The sequence below is a fragment of the Pleurodeles waltl genome, chromosome 8 (assembly GCF_031143425.1).
Source record: "Pleurodeles waltl isolate 20211129_DDA chromosome 8, aPleWal1.hap1.20221129, whole genome shotgun sequence".
Lineage (NCBI taxonomy): Eukaryota > Metazoa > Chordata > Amphibia > Caudata > Salamandridae > Pleurodeles > Pleurodeles waltl.
Genome location: NC_090447.1, coordinates 1,459,806,093 through 1,459,822,258, shown reverse-complemented (window position 1 = coordinate 1,459,822,258; position 16,166 = coordinate 1,459,806,093). Strand labels below are relative to the sequence as shown.

The following is a 16,166-nucleotide window of genomic DNA, read 5'->3' as shown; positions in this document are numbered from 1 at the left end:
TATTGGAGTTGCGATACAGTGTTCAAATATTGCAAAAAGCAGTAAAATGCATTTGTTTTTGTTTTTTTGAAGTTTCTGCATCTTGCCTGGTACTTGGAAGATTTCACAAGGTGAGACACCTGAGGTTAAAAGTACCCAGCAGAAAATCAATAGTAGAAGCATGGTCAACTTTGCTATAATAAACATCTTAAAGGGTATTATGTCAACACATCTATTTCAAGAGTCAAATCAAGGTTAGGACTCATCTAAGCCTGAAAACTATTGGGCTATATCATTGCTGCCTCTTTTTTCTAAGATAGCAGAAAAACATGTGAATAGGCAGCTTTCCAGTTTTCTGGAGGCCAATAAGCTCCTGCATAGAACTCAATCAGGCTTCCGCCCCTCTTACAGTACCGAATCAGCCATTCTGCTAGCCTCCGAGTCCACGAGGTGGATTATAGATGAGGGTCAAACTGCGGCTATTCTTATGCTTGACCTGAGTGCCACTTTTGATATCGTATCCCATAACATTTTGGTTTGGCGGCTATAGAACAGTGGTATCGATGGCAAGCATTGTGTTGGCTGGCTTTATTTCTGCAGGGACACAACTTTCAGGTCTCACATAAGCCATTTTACTCAAAGGTTCGCTCTTTGCAGCAAGAGTGCCACAGGCCTCTTTATTGAGGCCAACCCTTCTTAATGTCTATGTCAGCCCTCTGGCGGAGGTCACTGAGAGTTATGGTTTCACCATTATTTCATATGCTGATGACACGCCACTTGTCATCACCATATCTCAGAACAGCGAGCTCATGGCCTTTTCCATTTGCGCCTGTCTGTCTAAGGTTGCTGTCTGGATGGACCTTAACTGTTTGAAGCTGAATGTCAGAAACACAGAGGTCTTGGTTCTGGGCAAACACCTCAATATCTGATCCAATGTTTGGTGGCTGGACAGGCTCGGACCTCTACCATCTCCCAAGCCCAATGTAAAGAACATGGGCATTTAGTTTGATGAGAACCTTTCCTTTGATGGCCACTATAATGCCTTTGCAGGAAAGTGTTTCTGGCCAAAATAATTGTAGTCCAGCCTGGTTATATCCAGATTAGACTAGAGCAATGTCCGTTACATGGGCGTTTCTCAGTCCTGGTTAAACAGGTTACAATGGGTCCTGAAAGCGACATACTGGGAACTGCTCAGACTTCCTAGGTGTGCTTCTATTAGTATAGCACTGACAAAACTACTCTGAATGCCGGTGAAGCAAATAATTACCTTTAAGTCTCTTTGTTATTGTAATAAGGCTCTCTCCTCTCAAAGCCCTGCCTACCTACATTCCTGTGTCCCAAACAGAAACCTTAGATTGGCCGTAGCAAAACAGGCACCTGTTCCCAAATGTAAAAAAAAGCTAGAATTGGTAGCAGCTCCTTTAACCAGCTTGCACCAATAATTTGGAAATCTTTACCCTCTGAACTCCGGCTAGCCCCCTCTAAAACTGTTTTCAGGAAAAAAAGAACTGAAAACTTGGCTCTTTATATCTGTCTAAGACCTACTCTGTTATCCGGGAAACACATTTTCCGAAGTCAGTTTCCAAGGGCTGGGACACATCATAAGAAGTAACCATGCGCTCTATTATTGATTCAAAGAGAGCGGGAGTAACACTGGGTAACCAAAAGAGGAAGTGCTTCATACAGTAGAAGTGGAAATGAAGAGATATTACTCTAAGGATTTGTGCAACTGATTTTTATGATGACCGGGCATTCACTCTGTGCTGCCTATTCTATAGTAAGGCTTACTCTGCTTGTGCCTAAAGTCACGGCTACATGTACTTCGCCTTCCCTCCCCGCCCTTTTATGTTGGTACATCTCCATGTAACCCTCCTTGACAGCCTTCCAGAATACATGTTAAGGCCTTTCATGTACAGGATTAAAAAGATTGTGAAATTGACCCAGAACCAGACTCACATATTTGTTTTTACAAGAAATATACGTAATATATAGGAAAGGGTAGGGAATCCTTACAGTGGTCACTGAATATGCAATCATGGCAAATAACTGTCTACGTGTCTAATTTGTTTCTTCCAAATGACCGTCTTCTTCACAAAGGTGGCAAATGCTGACTATAACTTCGAGTTCATGTAAAGTGTAACATTGTCTTTCTAGAAGTCCTTCTATGCCAGCAACATAGTAAATATTTTACCATACTGACCTTAGCTTTCCGTACTACGAACAAAAAAAAAGTTACAGGGAAGTTCTCCTTTCACTGGTAGTCTGCAACAGCATGTACAATGACCCCTGCTGTTTCCTGTAGGTGGGGCTCATCAGCACTCGTTTTTAGGGAAAGGCACTCATTTTTTCTTAAAGGACTTTGATCCAGAGCAAAAGCGAGAAAAACAGAAAAGGGGCCTGAGGAGAAGAAAGAAAGCGACGAAAGCACAGTGGCAAAGGGTGAATGCAGGGATGAAAACGAACCTGAAGGAGTGAGAGAAAGAGGCTGTGAGTGTCTGGTGGTGGATTAAATAGTCGTGAGTTGGGATCATGGCTATGCAGCCTTGGTATTTGACATTGGATAGTGCCAGCCTTGGGCTTCCCAACAAAACGTTGGACCCTGGCTCTTTCCTTTTTTCTGCAAATTAAGTAATGCCTGCGTATGGTAGTTAGTGGTCTGTCACCAGTGGCGGCCGATAATTTTAGGAGAGAAGGAGGGGGGCGGGAAGCACACTCACACTTATTCACACACGCACGCACATCCATTCACAACACTCCTCAATATTCAAACATACACGCACGCATCAAACATTCATTTAAAACACACACACTTACCTTCAGCTCAGAGGTCCCATGAGGTTTGGGACTGCTGCCTTCCCTCTCTGGCTGACCTTCTGTTAGCCAGTGAGGGAAGGTAGCAGACCCAACTTCGTCACAGAGAGGGATGGGGTCAGTGAGACTTCTGACCTCTCGCCACTCTGTGACGAGGTGTCACTGACTGACACTCACCCTGGGCGCTTCAGGGCTTAAACCTGAAGTGCCCAGGTCGAAGTCAGTAGGTGACACTTCCCCTTGTCACCCAGGGGAAGGGCCATGAGGCACGTTTGCTGAGCTGAGGAGGTCACGCTCATAGAAGCTGTGACCTCTTCAGCCCAGCAAAGTTCAGCTCAAGCAGTAAGGAGTTTGCGCAAATCGCACATGTCTCGCTCCTGGCTGCCTGATCTGAACATGAAGAGTGTCTGTCAGGCTGACCTTTGCTCAGCCTGACAGACACTCTTCATGAGGGGCAAAAGGTGGGGGTGTGCACGGTCCCTCCTCCCTAAAGTACGGGCTGCGGCTGTCTGGCACCCTTCCGACTGATGTGTGACATATAGTTCAGCTCTTGACACATTGCTTAAAAAAAGTCAGTAACGTTTTTTACTTTGGTTACCCCTTTCGGTTCCATCATCCTCTTCTTTTTTTCTATTTCAGTTTTTGGCTATTAAAGATGAGATTGGCATTGACATGTCTTTACTCAAGTCAAATCGTAATATTTCTTATAATTTTTCCCCAGAGATGTAGCATACCCATACATTATAATGATATTTAAGATTATTTCAGAAATATTGACGAATCTCCATTGCATACCTGCATCCACAGAAGTAGTTAAAGGTTTGCTCAATTAATTGTAATTATTAAACCAATTCAAGTATTTTAAAAAAGTTTATACACATACTCAAAACCCTGGCTCTAATTACAGTCCTCCACGTTGGAAGCACAAAGCTTAAAGTGCCCTAGCAAACCTTTTGGGACTGTGGGCATGAGGCCAACTGCCAGAGCATTATTCACAAAAGTAGAGTTGAAGACCAAAAGGGACCTTCTGAATCATTGTCACACTTGCATATCCTGTTGGACAGCAAAGAAATATTTGGATTATGTCTTAAGCGGAGTAGTAAAATGACGACTACTTGTGTTTGTTATCGCTTCACAGTAAATACTTTCCAACACAAATTATTTTGTATTTACCATTTTAATTGGGGTGCCCAGTATAATTTAGAGGACCCCATTTTAAGTGTGGATCAAAAGGATAAATAAAAGGAAGGCTCAAAACCAGGGCCAGACAGGCTTTCATTCCACAGGGCATTTCCCCAGTGGCCTGGGGCCTCCGCAACCTGTTTTAAAAAAGCCCAGTGCTAGAGAAAGGCATTGGGGGGCTTCAAGAGAGAGAAAGAGAAGGAGTGAGGAGAAAGGAAGAGAGAAAGCGATCAGTGAGGGAGACGTCGGAGAGAATGTATAGTGGAAAGAAAAAGATGACACAAGGAGACTGAGGGAGCAGGGCTGATTTGAATTTTTTTGCCACAGATGCTTTTGGATCCCTACTCTGGACTTGCTTGAAACATCCCTTGCATACCCACTTTGCAATCATCAACTCTTATGAGTGAGGTCCTTGATCCTCTGTAGCTAGGGTCTGAGTAGCACTGACAGTATGACAGTACAGCTGCTGCGGAGAGTTTTGCAGTTTAAACTGACCTTACTTTAGTAATGTCAGATTCAGGCAGGGTAACGTAGGATTCTGATTAATACAGCAAATGAATTTGTTACATTACAGTGGAAAGGATAGAAAATAAGTTACTTACCTGTAACTATAGTTCTCCAGTATTGGAATTTTTCATAGATTCACAAGCTTGAATTATTCCCCATCGTCGAGATGGGAGTCCCCGGTACCTTAGAAAAGACAATGGGCCTGATTCTAACTTTGGAGGACGTGTTAAACCGTCCCAAAAGTGGCGGATATACCACCTACCGTATTACGAGTCCATTATATCCTATGGAACTCGTAATACGGTAGGTGGTATATCCGCCACTTTTGGGACGGTTTAACACCGTCCTCCAAAGTTAGAATCAGGCCCAATGTCCCCAAAGACATAATAACAATAACATTAAAACTCTACATTTTAGTAATCTATCCAAGTCCTTATGTAAAAAGGACCAAACTTGAGCCTCAGCCAATCAGAGTGCCTCACCCTCTAGAACCCTCCTTAGAGAAGTTCCAGTACTTCAGATTTTTTAAGCATTAGTGCGTATCTTAAGGGTTGAACAAGAGATATTGAAGGTGAGCTTCCCCCGGGAGGCGGGTGGGTCACATGTGAATCTATGAAAGATTCCAATACTGGAGAACTATAGTTACAGGTAAGTAACTTATTTTCTTACTCCAGTATTGGAACTTTCATAGATTTACATGCTTGAATTAGACTGTAAAGCAGTGTTCAGAGCACATTGCATTGACTTTATATCATTTAAATTATTGAGAAATCAATGAGTTATCTGCAATAGCAGGAAAGCATTACATTCTATAAAGATAGTATCATCTATTAGCATACCTATTTATATGCTATTAAAAATATATGCAAATGAAAAATAGAAAGATCAAACCATGCAATGTGCGTAACAGAAAAGAAGGATGGAGGAAGGTACATTGAGCTCACCGTTACTGGAACAGATGTCGCAGGACCGCCTGACCAACCGCTACATCTCCTTTAGGGATGGCATCCAGACAGTAGTGCTTTGTAAACATGTGAGTACTTTTCTGGGAGGCTGCTCTGCAAATGTCCTGCAGGGGTACACCTGAAAACAGTGCCATGGACGCTGAGACAGATCTCGTAGAATGCGCCCTTACCGAAGAATGTAAAGGCTTACCAGCTGCTTGTTGACAAAAGTTGATAGCAGCTACTATCCACCTGGCTATACTCTGCTTGGAAAGGGCCTGTCCCTTCCACAGTGCACAATACCCGACGAACAATTGAGTAGTCTTTTACAAATGCTTAGTTCTTTCCAAGTAAAATTTGAGATTCATTTTGATGTCCAACGAGCTCTTTCCGCCAGAGATGTTGGGTTTGAAAAGAAAGATTTAAAAATCAACGGTTCGTTAATGTGAAAGTCTGATGGCACCTTTGGAACAAATTTTGGGTTAGTACGAAGTATCACCCTATCCTGTTCATATTGAAGGAGAGGCTCTTGAATGGTCAATGCCTGGATCTCGGTAACCCGCCTAGAAGAAGAGCTAGCAAAAGAGCTAATTTCCACGATTAGTGCTCTAAATCCGCCCCGTGGATTGGTTCATTTGGGTGTTTCATAAGCAGAGAGAGAACCATGTTGAGTTGCCAAGACGGTGGAGGAGGCCTTACTGGTGGAAAAACTCAAAAGACCCCTTTGAGGAATTGTTTGACCAATCTAGAAGACCAAAGAGATGGCAATGTCGGCGAACGTCTGAAGCGAGATATAGCCGCCAAATGCACCCTGATGGATACATGCGCCAAGCCCGTCGAAGCCAGATGGAGGAGATAGGGAAATATTTGCTCTGGCGGCGACAGCAGCGGATCAATCTGCTCTGTATGACACCACACAGAAAACCTTTTCCATTTTAAAGAATATGATTTGTTGGTGCTATCTGCTCTGGCTTTTGAAAGAATATCGAATATTTAAATTGGCAAACTCATTGTGTTCAGGAGTCAGGCCGATAATTTGAGTGATCTGGAGACCTGATGCAAAACCTGACTCTTGTTCCTTGTCAAGAGCTGAGGTGAAACTTGTAGTGGAATGTGGTCTGTCTCTGAGAGCAGGAAGAGTTCCGAAAACTAATGTTGGCGAGGCCAAAACAGAGCTATCAGGATGAGCCTGCAATGCTCTCTTTTGATCTGCGCAAGTAATCTTGAGATCAGGGGAATGGGTGGCAAATATTTCGCACCATGCCATCGAAAATGCATTCCCCCAAGAGCCTGGATGGTGAACCCAACTTGCATAAAAGCGGCATTTGGTGTTCTGCGGAGTTGCAAAAGATTCAGTTTGCGTTTCCCCCACCTCCTGAAAACTTGGTTGAGCACCTCCTGGTTCAGCTCCCATTTGTGACAGGAGGATGCCAGTCTGTTGAGAGTCTCTGCTGTCTCGTTCTGCCCTCCTGGCAGATGTTCAGCTCGTAGACTTATGCCATGCCGAATGGCCCAGTTCTAAATAGTCTGCGATTCTCGAGATGGGAGAAGAGATTTTGTTCCCCCTTGCTTGTTTAAATAATGCATTGTTGCAGTATTGTCTGTTTTTATGAGAATCGCTGAGTGTCTTATTCTTAGAAGGAAAGCCTGCAGGGCCAGGAAAACCGCTCTCAACTCCAGGAAATTGATGTGATATTTCCGGATTGCTCCACCATCCGCTGATCCGAAGGTCTTGAAGATACGATCCCCATCCCTCTAGGGAAGCATCCGTGGTAATGACCAGAAAAGGAAGACCGACTGCGATATTTAACTGGTCCGCCCACCAGTGGAGCGCTTGGATCATTCGAGAAGTTACTGTGATAAAGTCGTTGAATGAGCCCTCTTTCTGAATTCATTGAAGATCTAGTTCCTCTTGCAGGGGACGCATTCTCAGTCGACAAAAGGGGATTAACTGTATGCAAGAAAACATCATCCCCAGAAGCGACTTGTAGCTGCGCAGTGAAAGAGTCTTTTTTCTTTGTATTCTGTTAGATAAATGAGTCTTGTTTGCCTCTCCACCGAAGAAAAATCCTTGCCTCTGATGGTGTCGATATTTGTGCCTAAAAAGGTCGTCACTCTTGCTGGCAATATGTTTGACTTGTTCCGATTCAGAGTGAGGCCAAGCTCGTTGAATAATGCCATGCAAGCCCTTGTTGAGTCGTAAGCTTCCTGATACGACCGCGCTTTTATTAGCCAATCGTCTAAGTAGGAAAAAATGTGAAGTTTTTTCTTTCTTAGAGAAGCCGCTACCGAAACTAGGCACTTTGTAAAGATTCTGGGGGCAGACTTCAGGCCAGATGGAAGAACCCTGAATTGGAAATGGCTGCCGGCTACTGTGAAATGCAGATATTTTCTGTGGACAGGTGAAATCGCAATATGAAAGTAAGCGTCCTGCAGGTCCAGGACCGTCATATAATTTCTGTGATTCATGAAGAGAAGAATGTCTTGCAATGTGACCAGGCGAAAGGTTTGAGGTATTTGTTTAAGTCCCTGAGATCGAGAATGGGATGCCAAGACTCCCAGTTTTTCAACACAAGAAAGAAACAGGAGTAAAAACCCTATACTTTTTTCTGAAGAAGGAACTCTCTCTATCGCTCCCTTCTTGAGCATGTTCACAATCTCCAGCCGGTTTTGACTAAGATGCTTCTGAAAGAAGGTATGAGGAGGACGAGAAGGCGGGCACTTAATGAACTCTAAAGTATGGGCAAATAGAACAATCTTTAAACCCACTGGTCCGATGTTATTTGCTCCCACTTCCGAAAGAAGTGTGTTATCCCTCCCCCTATCTTTTGGATTTGTGGTGAGGTTATAGCTGGAACTTGTCATTGGCGTCTGACAGCCTCTTTTCTCTGACGTGCTCTACCCCTGGGAGGGGTTCTAGAATAGGACGCCTGGGGTGGTTGCCCTTGAGAGTATTGAGGTCGGAACTGCTGTGCAGTATAGGAGGGGTAATGAAAACTCTGGTAATTCCCTAGATATGATGAAACTCCTCGACCCCTGGAGGCATGAAAGGGCATCTTCTTAAATTGAAGGATTCCTAAGGACCTTGCAGTGTCTGAATCCGTTTTGATGGCTTACAGGGCCTTATCGACATGCTTGCCGAAAAGAGCCTCCCCATCAAGCAGTAGGTCCAATACATTATTCCGAACCTCTGGATGAAAGGAAGTCGCTCTAAGCCAGCCCTGACATTGCAGCACTGCCCCACCAGCTAGTTGCCGAAAAGCTGTGGTCGCAAAATCCATGGTGCAGTCTATTACCTCAGCTGAGGTGCGCTCTCCCTCCAAGAGGATCTTCCTGACCTCCGTCTTAGAGTCTTCCAAAAGGTGGTCTCCATACGGAGCAATATCGGTCCACAGCTGCCTGTCATACCTCCCCAGGATTGCTAACAAATTTGCTGCTCTTACTATCAGCCCCAGAATGGAGGAGAAACGCTTTCCAATGTTGTCCAGCCTTCTCCCTTCCTTGTCTGGAGGAGCTGAAATTGGCATTGATAGATTTTTTGAATGCCGCTGCGCTGCCTGGGTTATGACCGAGTCTGGTTTCCGGTGACTCAAGACAAGCTGGGGCGTCTTCTGGTGCCTTATATTTATTGTCCAATCTAGGTAAGATTGCTGTCACCGTAGCTGGATTTCTCATCACCTTGATACCTTCTTCCCAGATGTAGCCCACTATGGGTATGGAGTGGATACTCCTTTGAAAAGGCTCCTTGAAGTCGTATAAAAAGCAATTTATCTGCTTAGATGGCATGAGCAGTGCAAATCTCTTTGCTACTCTCTCAAGCAGACTATGGAAACCCCCAATATCTCTGGACACTTCTTTTTTTAATCTTATAACATCAGTTGTAAGTCACAAATAAGGGAACTCGGGATACAGACCATATCCGTTGGCACATTTGTCTGCTGTCGTTGCGGATAATAATACTGATGATAATATTCCTCTTCATCCTCTTGATAATTAACATGGAGCTGGGAAGGACTATGGGCTGCCCCAAATCAAGGCCTTGCTGCACAGCACAACCACCATGTTGGGATTTCCCTTATGGTCAGCCCTCTGGTGGGTTCTCTAATCTCAGGGTAGAAGTGCTCAGCAGGCGTCATCTTCCTGACTATGAGTGTCATCTACATTCAGAGATTGTGCAAAGCATCTTTGCCCAGTGGGGTGTAACTGTGGGAGATCTGTTCTTGATCTCAGAGAACAGACCTGTTTGGATTCCTCTGCCTTGGAGTTTCCTCTTCGAGGTTCTTTAGGAGATACATTACACCTTCAGCGAACTCCGAGTGTTCCCTCTTCTTCCACAGATTCAACAGGCCCAGTAGGGGGTGAAGATGAACTCAACATAGCTCATCCTGGTAGTCCTGACAGAACATGGAGGCTCTGGTATTCTTGCCTGTTGAAATTGAGCCTATCCCCTTCTGTTCGTCTTGTTCCTTGGAAGCACTTAAGTCCCAGTAGAAGGCAGGGTCCTACACACTAATTTCCACAATCTGTTCCTCTTTGCATGAAATTTGAACAGACCCAACTAACTGTTGTTTGTGGCTGTCTGAAACTGTGGCTATGAACCTATGAACCTGGTTGTTTGCCGTCATTCCACAAACTCCATCTACTCTGGCCAACTGAGCTAAGCTTGTGGCCTGGTTGTTTTGACTTAGGTCATGCAGGTACTCATAATTGTTACCTTTTGGCATTTCTGTGTTTAACTAATCATCCTTCCTTGTTCAAATCACCCGTGGTGATGAATTTTAAAAGGGCTTACATATATATATTTATACTTGCACCCTTTGTTATTCAGGAGTGGGACCTTATTTTGGTTCTTACTTTCTTGATGTGTGCACTATTTGAACACATGTGTAGTTGCACTCTGAGGTTGCTGACTCTTAAGATTGTTGTTTTTTCAAGCACTTCTGCGTGATGCATCACTGAGCTGCATTCGCTTGTGATGCAAAAGCCATGAACTTAGTTCTACCCTGCCAAATTGGTTTCACAGACTTTTTCCTAAGGTGATGTCCCCCCTTCATTTGTGGTAGTCTGTCATGTTTCCTCTGTAGTACATTCCCTGTGTGGCACAATATCTGCAAGCCAAATCCTCGTAAGAATGATGTGAGGTTGCACCAGTTGGATCTCAAATGGTCCCTAAGTCATCTATAATGATAGAACTAGGAAACATCAATTTTTTATTGGGTCTCTGGTGTGAATAAAGGGACGTTGGTCCAAAAGCAGACTTTGTTGATGAAAACTGTCCTTTGTAACAAGATGGCCTATGTTCTGGTCTAGAAGGCGCCCTTTAAGTTCCTTTGAGCTCAATCCACCAGAGCCCTGCCCGCAATTATGTTCCTGTGTTAAATACCTGACAGGCTCCTACATGAGCATCCGTCCACACACCAAGCATTATTTCCTTGACTCTGAGTGCCACATGGAAGATCCTTTTGCCCGCTTGGCTGTGCAATACTTTCTGATATGAAGTCCTCTCCTCACACCATTCGGCTTTTTGTGTGTTACTGCTTTGATTTCAGATCACAGGGAGAGAAAGATAGGGTAGAATTAGCAATCAGAGAAGCAATTTACATTCTCTAATGCTTTTCTTGGAGTATTCTCTACCTAACTGCACATTACTCACCTCATGTCTCCTCCGTTTTATGTTGTGTAGACTTTTCGAGTTAAAAGGGCCCAAGTAACACTGGGCCCTCTGTCAGTCTTGTGTTATCAGTTACTTTCCGTATGTCACTGTGGAAAACAATGGTGATAAACATACTTTAGCGCACAAGTGTGATGCGTAAATACCTCTGTGTCATCACATTGGTGAGGAGGCGCTATTGCAAGTTTCCTGAAGATAAGTACCTTGTTCAACTACCTCACAACATTTGATCTAGTAAGTGTAGTTTTGGAGGGGAGAGTATGCTTGATACTTTGAAAAGTTTGGTATTGATTGTATATGTTTATTACTTATTGTGTTGTTTTGAAATTATTTGCATGTTCCACAAGTTTTTTTTTTTTATTAGCAAAGTATTCATTGTATGTAGGCTTTGTGAATTTTTGTTTTCATTCAACATAGACAGGAATTTGATGTGGTTTACACCTCAGGCCAGTCTCTCTAGACAATTGTATGGCTCTTTCTTATTATTCGCAATTTACAGCCTTCCTCAGATTTGTATCGTCCAAATATTTAATTCAACCTGTGGTTAGGTAACCTAGATCAGGGAGTCTGGAAAATGTGTACCTCACCTCTGTGTGGTCACCTAGGTATGCCTGATGGACAAGAAGATGCTTTGTGACCTATCTTTGTCTGCAATATACATACCACTGATGCCCAAGCTTGTCTCCCTTTTCCAGGACAAAGCATGCAGGAAGTTGTCCTATGCTCCTGAATCTTAGGCCATAGGTTGTTGAACACTGTGATGGACGACCCCTATGTGGACCTCCAACCGCTATTGCCAGTGTGTGGTCTGCAGATCAGCGTTTAGCACATTCGTAGGCTTCCAATGCCATTGGACAGTCAAAAAGTATCTTTCTTCAGAAACTAAGTGTGCTTGTGCACAACACAGTTAAATATATATGTACCCGATATTTGTATAGTGCAAATTTAGCCAAAGGCAGCAGACTACTGTACAGTCCGAAAGACAGAGAGAAAGTCAACGAGTAAGCATTCTGTTGGTGAATAATAAATAGCTGCACCCCCTTAATAACTTGACTGTGACACTGCCTAAGGCGTTTTATTTTGTGTATTCTTTCAGGAGTTAGAGTTCCTTTGTCCCTCGAAGAGCCTGTAGAACTCTTTGCATTTAATGTAACCGTTAAAGGTCAAGTGGAAGAAGTAGCCATCGGAAAATCTACATTAAAGGTAAAACGACTTATATTTATTTGGTGCCTAAGTATACAGAGATCCCGAGATTGTTGAATTATAACAATGTATGCTGGATAGACGAAAGAAGGCATCGAGGGGTTGATTAAAAAATAAGTACTATGTATGGTAGATTTTCATTTTAGGCGTGGCCCAGAAATCCCAATCAACACCCATGGAAATCTATGGAAATCCTCAATTTCTATGCATACTCTCCTCCCCTGTACTTACATATGTGGATTGTTAAGAGGAGCACGTGTTGCAGAAAGGTGCATTTGCACATGACGTCCTTTGGTTGTCAGAAATAGGAGTGTCTTAAGGTGACTTTTTCACCATTATTACACACACAACTGCTTGAAACTTTGCTAGAAGCAAAATGTGGTGTGGAAACTTTGTTAGATGAAATACCGTTGTAAATATTTGTGAAAAATCACAAAGTTATGATCTTGCTGGTGTTCGCCCTTCACTCATTGGCCAGCCCTTTGGAAACTCCCATCTTTTTCCTACTGTAATCAGCTCTGAAGTTATGACTGAGACATATATGTATGAAGATCCTGGTTCCAGTGATGGGACCTTTTTGACGTACAAGTTGAATTGAGTTGTTTGCAAAAAGTTTTATAAATTCAGCCCAATTTAGTTCATTGCAATCTATTGGAAGTCTAAGCACTTCACTACCACTCTGAATGTGTGTACAGAGCAGTGTCGGATTGGCCTACAGGACAATAATGCAGTGCCTCGTGGGCTGGTCTGACTGGTCAGTGTGTGGATCAGTTTTTTGGCTGTTTGTGGACCTGTTTTATGATCTGGAAAACCTTTTTTTACTGTTAATGTCCCTGATATTGTCACAAGCACTGCCTGCAGCAAGCACAAATGCATGCAGGCTCCCATACCTTTCAAAACACCTAAACAGCCTGTCTTTGTAAGCACAAAATTGCCCTAATTTGTAAATGTGGGCCACTTTTTAGCTGCTTGATTCACTGATGGGGGGCTACTTTCATTTTGGCGCCCGAACCTATTTTCTATCCTAGTCCGACCCTGGTATTAGCTAGAATATTGAGGTACAGGGACTAAAAGAACAGTCTCACACTTAACTATGCACACATGATCACTTCTCTCTGCGCATTTACTTGAGCAGACAGCCTCCCTCGATGTGTATGGTGGTTAGAGGAAGCACATTTTGCAAGCATGCACGCGTATATTCTCCTGCGTAGGAGGCTGTGTTTATATATACATACTGTGTGTGTGTGAGTATAAATATACGTGCCTCTGCGTCTCTGAAGCAGACTCGTAGAGCTAACCAGATAAATAGAGTTTCAGACAGTACGCTAGGGAGGAAATGCCAGGAGCTGCACCAGAAAAGCTAAGCAGTCTCAAACATTTAGTAGCTGACACACTCGGTTTTACCAAGCTTATACTGACGGGTACATGTGAGCTCCCAGCACTGACGGTTTGCTGGACAGACACCGAGGTAAGAAACCGGGGCCTGGCTCCCTATTGCTGCTCCTTTAGTAATCCATATGGCATCTTTCTAAAGTAATTTAACATAACACACTTTTTTTCTTCTTTCACCTTCAGTCTACTGATTGGCTTTAGGGACGCAGTAGTGGTTGCTGGATGCTTTATTTTACATGTCTTTTATTGCACTGTTTTAAGCAATGACTGCAGACATTTTACACAAGGAGATAAATCATCTTTTCTAAATTACATTTAGGGTTGGGTCATAAGACAGCTAAGGTAATAAATTAAATTCGGAAAGGGAATCCAGTGATGCAGGAGCTGGCTACATATGTTCGATCCCACTGGGCGGCTCCGGCAGATGAGAGCAAACCTGTTCCGCTGCCTGCAGGAGCACGGGCAGGGAGTTAAATTCTCCCTGGCTACACTCTTGCTGGCAGGGAACTGCAGTGTCCCGGGCCATAGGGTCCCCGGGACACTGCTGCCGTTGGGCCTTGGGGAATGGGGTTCCTGGGGCCACTGCATGGCTCTGGATGTGGTCCTATTCCCCTCTACCCACAAATGAATAATTCAGTTCTTGGGGATGGGGTCCCCAGGGCCACGTTGAGGCTGAGGAAGAGGGGCCCCACGTCCACCTCCCCAAAAATAGAAAAACAACCTTAGGGTATGCGGCCCCTGGGGCATTTCAGAGGCTCAGGGAGGGGTTGGCATGCCCCTTCCCAAAATATGAAAACCGGCCTGGGCCCTTTAGAAGTCTCAGGGCGGGACCGCACGCCTCCTCCTTCCTGAAAAAAAAAATTAGCAGCTGAGGCAGGTGGGGTCCCCAGTCTACTAAATGGCTTCGGGAGGAGGGCCAGGCTCTGCTCTCAACTCCACTCGGTGCACGGTGATGGACATCCTACTTTATGTTAAAAGAAACAGATAATCACTGAACAAAAACAAAGGTTAAAAATGCGTTAAAGTTAGGCATTGTAATATAATACCTTATTTTGTTATAAAAAGCTTAGAATTTCACTGAAAAACGAAAGCTTAAAGGGATGGTATAGTTAGGTAAAACTAATTTAAAACATACTGTCAAAAACCACCGATATTCACCCGGTATAATTATCAAGGAACTTTAACTCGCACCCTCACCATACACTGCTAATTACCTCACCTGTCACATCACTCATGACATCAGGATCAGATTGAGGCAAAAAATTGGCCCGGGCTCCCAAAAAACAGTGGCCCACATTTGCTTATCGCAACCTTTCATGAATCATCATGTAGTTAGCTTCAGGCATTTATTCTGAAGAGAAATTTGTGGTAATTTATGCTTTTCAAAATTTCAGAGGTCAGTAGCATCAGCTAAGACTGGAAACACCATTATTCCTTTACAGATCACCGACGTCGTTTGACACATACCTTAAGGTCCATATAGCTCTCACCATCAGCTCCCTGAATGTGTTGCTTTCTCGTAGATTTCCAAGCCCTTGCCCAGCCTCGGATCTCTGGGTCTCGGAACCTTAAGCTCCTGGTTATCCTTAGGGATTCTCGGTCACTTATAACTAACATGGCCTCAGAGGTTCACACTTAACCTCAAGTCTGTAGGCTTGTGTTCACACCAAGGACCCATGGGTTCTGCTCATCCTAAGGACTTGAGGCTCCTACTCCCTAATGGTTGGTCCCTAACCTATCCACTTACCAATACCTCATTTCCACTTTTTGGTCCTCTGAGGATCCTGCTCGGATCTCCGAGGCTCCAGCTCACTCTCAGGTGCCTTTGGATTCCAGCTCAATTTCTGCTCACCCAATTTGCCTGTTTAGCTTTAGGCTCAGTATCTCTTGCTCACTCATACCTAAAAGCTTCAGCATACCCACAATTCACTGAAGACCATGTTCACCAAGGTGATTTTGCAAAGCGTATATTTCTGCATGGTTCTCTTACTTCCTGGCACATAGTCACCACCAAATCTCTAAACCTCCTGTTCTGATGGATACAACTACCTGTGGATTCCTCACCTAATGAATACTCCCATGGCGCCAGCATTCGACGGAAATCTTCTTACTAGTCTCTGCACGTCGACGAGGACGTCACTCTAGCCCACGCGACGCCGTCTGACGTCATACAGGCAATAAGAGGTCCTCGCCGACGTGCCGATGACAGTTCCCTTTTTTCCGTGCATTCGAAACGGTTATCTTCGAGGGAGCTACTGTTACCTTCGTGGTTACAGTGTATTGTCTGCTGCGTAGTCTTCTCTGCGGTAATAATGTCTCAGAGGAAGTCGGGTTTCAAGCCCTGTCGAGAGTGTGGGGGCAAGATGTCAGTTACAGATCCTCACTCCGACTGTCTATGGTGTTTGAGCTCCGACCACGACGTCTCGACTTGCGATTCATGTCAACACATGAATCCGAAGGCCCTCAAAGAGCGTGAG

The 16,166-nt window shown here is 44.1% G+C and overlaps 1 protein-coding gene across 4 annotated transcripts in view; it reads left to right on the top strand.

Moving 5' to 3' along the window:
- ZBTB20 (zinc finger and BTB domain containing 20) overlaps positions 1 to 16,166 on the top strand; it is a 4,633,203-nt gene that overhangs the window by 2,978,899 nt on the left and 1,638,138 nt on the right. For all 4 annotated transcript variants that reach the window (XM_069202644.1, XM_069202647.1, XM_069202646.1 and 1 more), the window contains one exon: positions 12,191 to 12,297. The gene's annotated coding sequence lies outside the window, so the exon portion shown is untranslated. The remainder of the gene's footprint in view (positions 1 to 12,190; positions 12,298 to 16,166) is intronic.